Here is a 6,000-nt window from a genome sequence, read left to right as displayed (position 1 = left end):
GACACTTGAGCGTTAGAATGAGCTGAACAGCTGCTCTTGGCTTGTCCCTTCTCCCCTCCCTCCCCTCACTTAACAGGAAATTTCAGTTTTAGGTGTTAAGACTGGATACAAATGAACAAATTTGGAGATTTTTAAACATGGGAATGAATAACTGCAGGCCAAATATATAGCATCATATCCTTATTGTGGTGCTTAATAATGGAATCGGTCTTCAAAATAAACAACACAGAACCATCTAGGTCAACGCACTTGGATTTATTTTCTGCTGGTAACCAATGCTAGCTTAAATAGCTATCTCCAGGTTTATTTCTTGTTGTCTCTTATCTGCTCTCTCTCAAATCCATAATACTTCACAGAAGTGAGGAAGATTCCATGACATGTCTGTTATCAATGTTGAGCAGCTATATGTAAATATAGATAGAGCCTACATGGCAAGTATATAGCAAGAAATCCAAGATATAGTCCCCTGTGCTACAAAGACTAACACGCTTGCTTAACTTGGCTCACGGACATCAAGGCTTCCACACAGCTTAAGTTCCAGCTTCATCTACTTGATTTGCCAGGGAGCATGTCATACCTAGCATGCTGCACAGCTCCCAGGAACCTCTAGTGGCTAAATGATATGCTACATGTAACCATCATTACCAGTCTCTTCTTGTTCAAGTTATTATATCCAAGGCAACTTATCTGTTTTCATCTACCATTCTGAACAAAAGGGGAGTGGGGGCTGATGCTGAACCATTAGGTTGAGTGCTCGGATAGGAATCAGGGGGTTCCTGTTCATTCCCCTGAGGGTTGGGCATCCTGCTTGGGACAGGTATCTCTTGGAAGTGGTGGCTGTCTCCCTCTCCAGTGAGGACTGGATATCTGAGCAGAGATTGACTTGCACACAACCCAACTCTTCCAAAACTGGTGTATGTTTTCAGCCAAGAAACTGGTTTAAGCAGAGCATATACAGCATGTAAAATAGTTTTCTACTAAGGACAGTAACTGAGCCTATTATTCACCTATTAAACTAGGAGGAACTGGCTACAGGGGGCCAAAAAGCACTGTTTTCAATGCCCTTTGGTCGACAAGGTACTGAAATCCTAATGCATAGCTACACTTCAGCTTTGCTACTGCTAGAACTGCACACCTCAACCCACTGGCATGTTTTACACTGCCTCCCTAATGAGTGTATATGTGCATAGGGGCATACATTGTGTACAGAGAGAGAGAGAGAGAGAGAGAGAAATTGAAAAGCCAGAAATTTTCCTCCTAGCTATTTCTTGCACCTTTTCCCCAAAAGTTTCTGTTTGATGTAAATTATGTCAAATCTCAATAACCTATTCCCCCACTTTAGGATGAGTGTGGACCAACGTCTCAGAGCTCAAGAACTGTCTCCTTGGTATTCTGCCTTAACAGGATTTGTTTGTCTATCCCTCCTCTGCTCTGTTCAATGTCACGTTCACAGCTGTAGCACCAAGACTCCTGAGATTTTAGAGACAGGATGGAGAGACCTCTACAAGAGCCTGAATCTCAGACCGAAAGCCTGGCATTATGCAAGCGTGGGGCTTAAAGGCACACACATTAACACAATCACAACAATGCTACAGTTCAGATTGTGATGTGGTTTCTACTCTAACCCTCTCCCGTACACACTACAAACTGCATCTATTTGTAATGCCCAACAAGGCTACAAAGTGCAGCTAGGCTTGTGTAAGTAAAACAAAATGCATTGCACATTGCTAGTGGAGAGGAAGAACTGCCTCTTGAATGGGTTATGCTGAGGGATGGGGTGCAGTTAATTTTGTTTACATTCAGTTTATCATCTTGGATTTGTTGCACTTCCAAAACAAACAGTTGAGACCTGGGACTTTTCCTAGAGCCTTATTGACTGACTAGGAGCACTGATAACAAGCAGCTTTGCTTTAGTCCGTTTGAGCTAAAGCTGCTTGAGTTTTCTTTCAAACAAACAATAATGTGGGGGCAGATTCATCCCTGGAGTAATGCCCCTGAAATCAGGTCCAAGACACAAAAAAACATTTTGTTTCCAATACCAAGAATGGCCCAGGAGCTCTTCTGCTTCAGCCCAGATACATTAGCTACTAATAACTCTCTACAATCAGGCTCCATCCGGTCATGTGATATGACCTCATCCTACACCATTCACCCACATCGCCCATAACAGAGAATGTTCCAATCCCCCCATTTCCCTGTTCTTTACAATGTCCACAATAAGCTTTCCAATCACACCTGATGCTTCCCCAAAGCCTCTGCCCCATCCAAAGCTTAAAGCTCACTCCCAGTTAGGCTCCCCTGGAACCTCCGCCACCCTGCCAAATTCCAGAGTCTCATCTTTAGCTCCTTCTCCTAAATCACATTCCTTCCAATAGATTCTCCTTCCTAGAGGCTGGGTTTGTTGTTGTTGTTTTTGCCAGAGTTGAGGTCAATCCACTTACCTTCTTGCTGCCACTCCCCACACCGCCTTCTGCTTTTTCCATCGTGCTGGGCCTTCTCCGTCCACAAAGCATTGCAGTCGTCCAGGCCTGCGTCTCTGCCATCTCTCACTGTTGGTGGCATCATGATGCAATATGGGGAGGAGACATCTTGTAAAACAAGAGCATACTGAACACCACTAAGACATGAAGGTGGGAGTGCCCCTTCTCTAGGAGTTGGGTGTGAGGTAAAGCCCCATTTGGGGGGCATGTCAGCAAAGGGAGTAACCAGTTTTAATACAACATTTCCTGTCCATACTTTCTTTTTTTAGTTGGCTGAGAAACCTCTCTGCCTTTACTGTTCTCCGTGTTCCTGTAGGTAGGAGCTGCTAGCATCAGCTGAATGGCATCGCTGTTGTAATTGCTATTTGTTAAGCTCTCTGGTAGTATGCATGGCACTGTATAAAACAGGGTCCCTCCCCCCAAAAGAGTTCTCCGGATATGCTAAGGCTATACTAACTGCATTGGGGAGGGGCAGCATGACTCTGGGTTTGGGAGGTTGTCCTGGCCTTTGGTCTACAGGAGACTTACTGAAGAAACAAGAAAGAGAAATCCTTCAAGAATTAGGGGTTTTGACAGAACAGATGCAGAGCATGAAAGCCCAAGCTAGCTCATCTTAAGCACTTGGGTGTCTGGAGCTGAGGTTTGGTCAGGTAACAACTATGTGGAATGGCTACCCCCGAAGGGCGCTCTCAGCCCTAACAAAAAAAAGCACTCTATGCTGGCTCATGGTAATTGGTGCCTGAGGTGAGTGTAGCTATGTCACTTCTCCCTGCACACTGTGCCCCTCCCTCCACCCCATGGCCTTCCCTCTTTCCAGTCACACCTTGGTGCTCCCCTTCTAATCCAGCTGTTGACTTGTTCCTGTGGTACGAGAGAGAGAAACCCACATTAAAAGCCGGATGAGTGTCTCTGTCTAGTGGTTAGACCTCATAGTAAGGTTTGTGAGTCTAGTTACTGCCTCTGAACTAATGTACCTGGGTGGGGGTCCTTTAGCTCAAACACTAGACACTCATGCTTTTGATCCAGAGGACCCATGTCCAGTTCTCACTGTTGATCCACACAGGAGGTGGTTACATGAGCAATGTTTATGCTGCTGTCAGTGCATCTGATTTATTGTGCTCCTGCTGATTGGCTCTACAGTTATTGGTAATGGGGGAGGGGAGCATGAAATGGACCTCTTGTTGTGAAAGAATCTTGTGCAGTCTTTTCCAGAGGATTTAATGACAGCATGATGTCAGGACACCATCTCACAGTAAGAGTGTACTAGAAAATGGAGGGAATTCTCAGAAATGTCAGTTAAAATTAGAGAAGGCTGAAGGGGTGGTTTTCACTAGGACTTTTTAAGATTTTCAGCTGGGTTCCAGTTTGAATTTGACAGTGCCAAAATGCTGTGGGATCTTCTAAAGATTTTGGCCCAAAGTTGCAGAAATCTTCTGAAATCAGTTGATCTCACAAGACTTCTGCCATCATGAATGGTGAAAAATCTCATAAATTCACCAATATTGACATGGTGCCTTTCTTAAAACCAGAACTGGGAAATAGGCTCTTTCTTGTTTTGGATCAAACTCCAAACCAGATAGATTGAGATCTGGGGATTTCAACTTCAACTCTTCCAAGATTCAAAGGGTTGTAGATTTGAGACTCTAGTCAGAACCCATCTAGTTTTAATCTGTGGAGAAGTGCTTTCTACATTAGGAATTTTCAGAATGCAGAACTGAGCAAAGTGGGTTCTCTTTTAAAATCAAATAAAGTGATCATTGCAAATTTGTGTAAATACACTTTGCTGAAAGTCCTTAAATACTGAAGTTCTGCCACCTGCTGAAATCCTACAGGATCATAAGAGAGAACAATAGTTACGTCTTGGGTGCCTCTTCTCCAAGTATTTTAATTTTTCCAAACAAGAGGACAGATCCTCAGTGTCGCAACAGTAAAATCAATTTACATCAGCTGTGGGTCTGGAACAAAGAATTACATCACAAGGCTAAACAAAAAGGCTTGCTGAACAGCTGGAACAACTTTAAAATCTGATTTTATTTTAGTGGGGAATATTTGGTAACACTAAAAAAAATAGAATCTGTAAAGGATGTTAATCACATGTGTATTGCATTTGGAATTACATCCACATTAACAAATAATGCCGCCACTTATATTCTTTCATTGCATTCATATCTCATGCCAGAAGAATTCAGTGTTGGCTACAGAGGGCATAATAAAATATTCTTTCAGTGTGAAAATCCTCACCATAAACATTAAAGTGTAAACTTCTGTCCTTCAGAGCATGGTGACCTTTCTTAGCACAGTTTATTAATAAAACTATCTACAATGTCTTTTAGTAGCACTCTTTTCCTTTTTGAACAAGGAAAATTAGAATTGCTCAAGGCTTTTAGAAGATGAGTCAAATCAAAAAGACTTAGCACATGTATTTCCATTGTTATAACATCTTCCACGTCATCTTTAAGTTAGATTATGATAATGTGGTGCGATTGCACTTAGTAAAATTTTATAAGATTAATAATATTGTCCGACCTCCCAATGCCAAAACACTAAACTAATCTACACTTCTTTTTAGCAAGTCATGCAAATCAAAATGCAGTCACTTTTAGTACCTCCAGAGACTATACCAGTGGGATGAGATGAATGCAATGTAACTGAGGGAGACCTAAGAGCATCAAATAGAAACAGTATTAGAATTTAACTTAGAATTCAGATGCTCTTAATAAAAGCTGTATACTGTGACTTCAAGGTTTCTGCTCTGAATGTTAATAAAAATGCATTTGCAAGTCTATGGTTGGGACTTGCTCTTAGCAGCTGTCAACTGAGCAATGGACAATCCTTTGGTGCCACCTAGTGGTAGAATAAGACTAAATAAAACCTCCCTAGCAAAGTCTATAGATTTAGGATCATAAGGCATTAATGGGAGTTCATGGCAAAGGCCTTGGGGTAGTAAGTATCACCTCTTGAAAGAGTTATATGAAATGTGCTCAATAAAAAGTAGGAGGGAAAATTAGTTTATATATGAGAAACTGATAGTTAAGGTACAAGTTCTATACAAGATAATATTTTAGATAATTTTAAAGTCTTCTGCTAAAGCAATATTGTACCAGCCCACTATCAGTTCATAAATAAAAATGCATACTAATTGTGTCGTATAACAATCAGCAAGTTGAACACAGCACTGCACGACTATCAAATGCACCACAGCCATAGAACAGATACAACTTAGAGAATTTTTCACTTGACCAGAGCTCTACTACACCTATAGCAGGATTAAAACCACAACTCAAATCTCCATCTTTACAACTTAGATACATTGGTGAAGAAAATTCCAAGTCAAGACTCAAAATTTTACTTGACAACTAAAATCTAAATACATGAAAAAATTACCATAACTGACCTATTCACTAAACCCAAAGTAATTGTGCTCCTGTTATTTTGTGGAGTAGTTAGTATTCCACTCTGTCCCCAGTTCTGCTGCAGGATGCCTGTATGCTATTGCAGAAGCCACAGCGTTGGGAGCTGT

Source organism: Trachemys scripta, chromosome 7 (genome assembly GCF_013100865.1).
Source record: "Trachemys scripta elegans isolate TJP31775 chromosome 7, CAS_Tse_1.0, whole genome shotgun sequence".
NCBI classification, from domain to species: Eukaryota; Metazoa; Chordata; order Testudines; family Emydidae; genus Trachemys; species Trachemys scripta.
Note: the sequence above shows the minus strand (reverse complement) of the source record.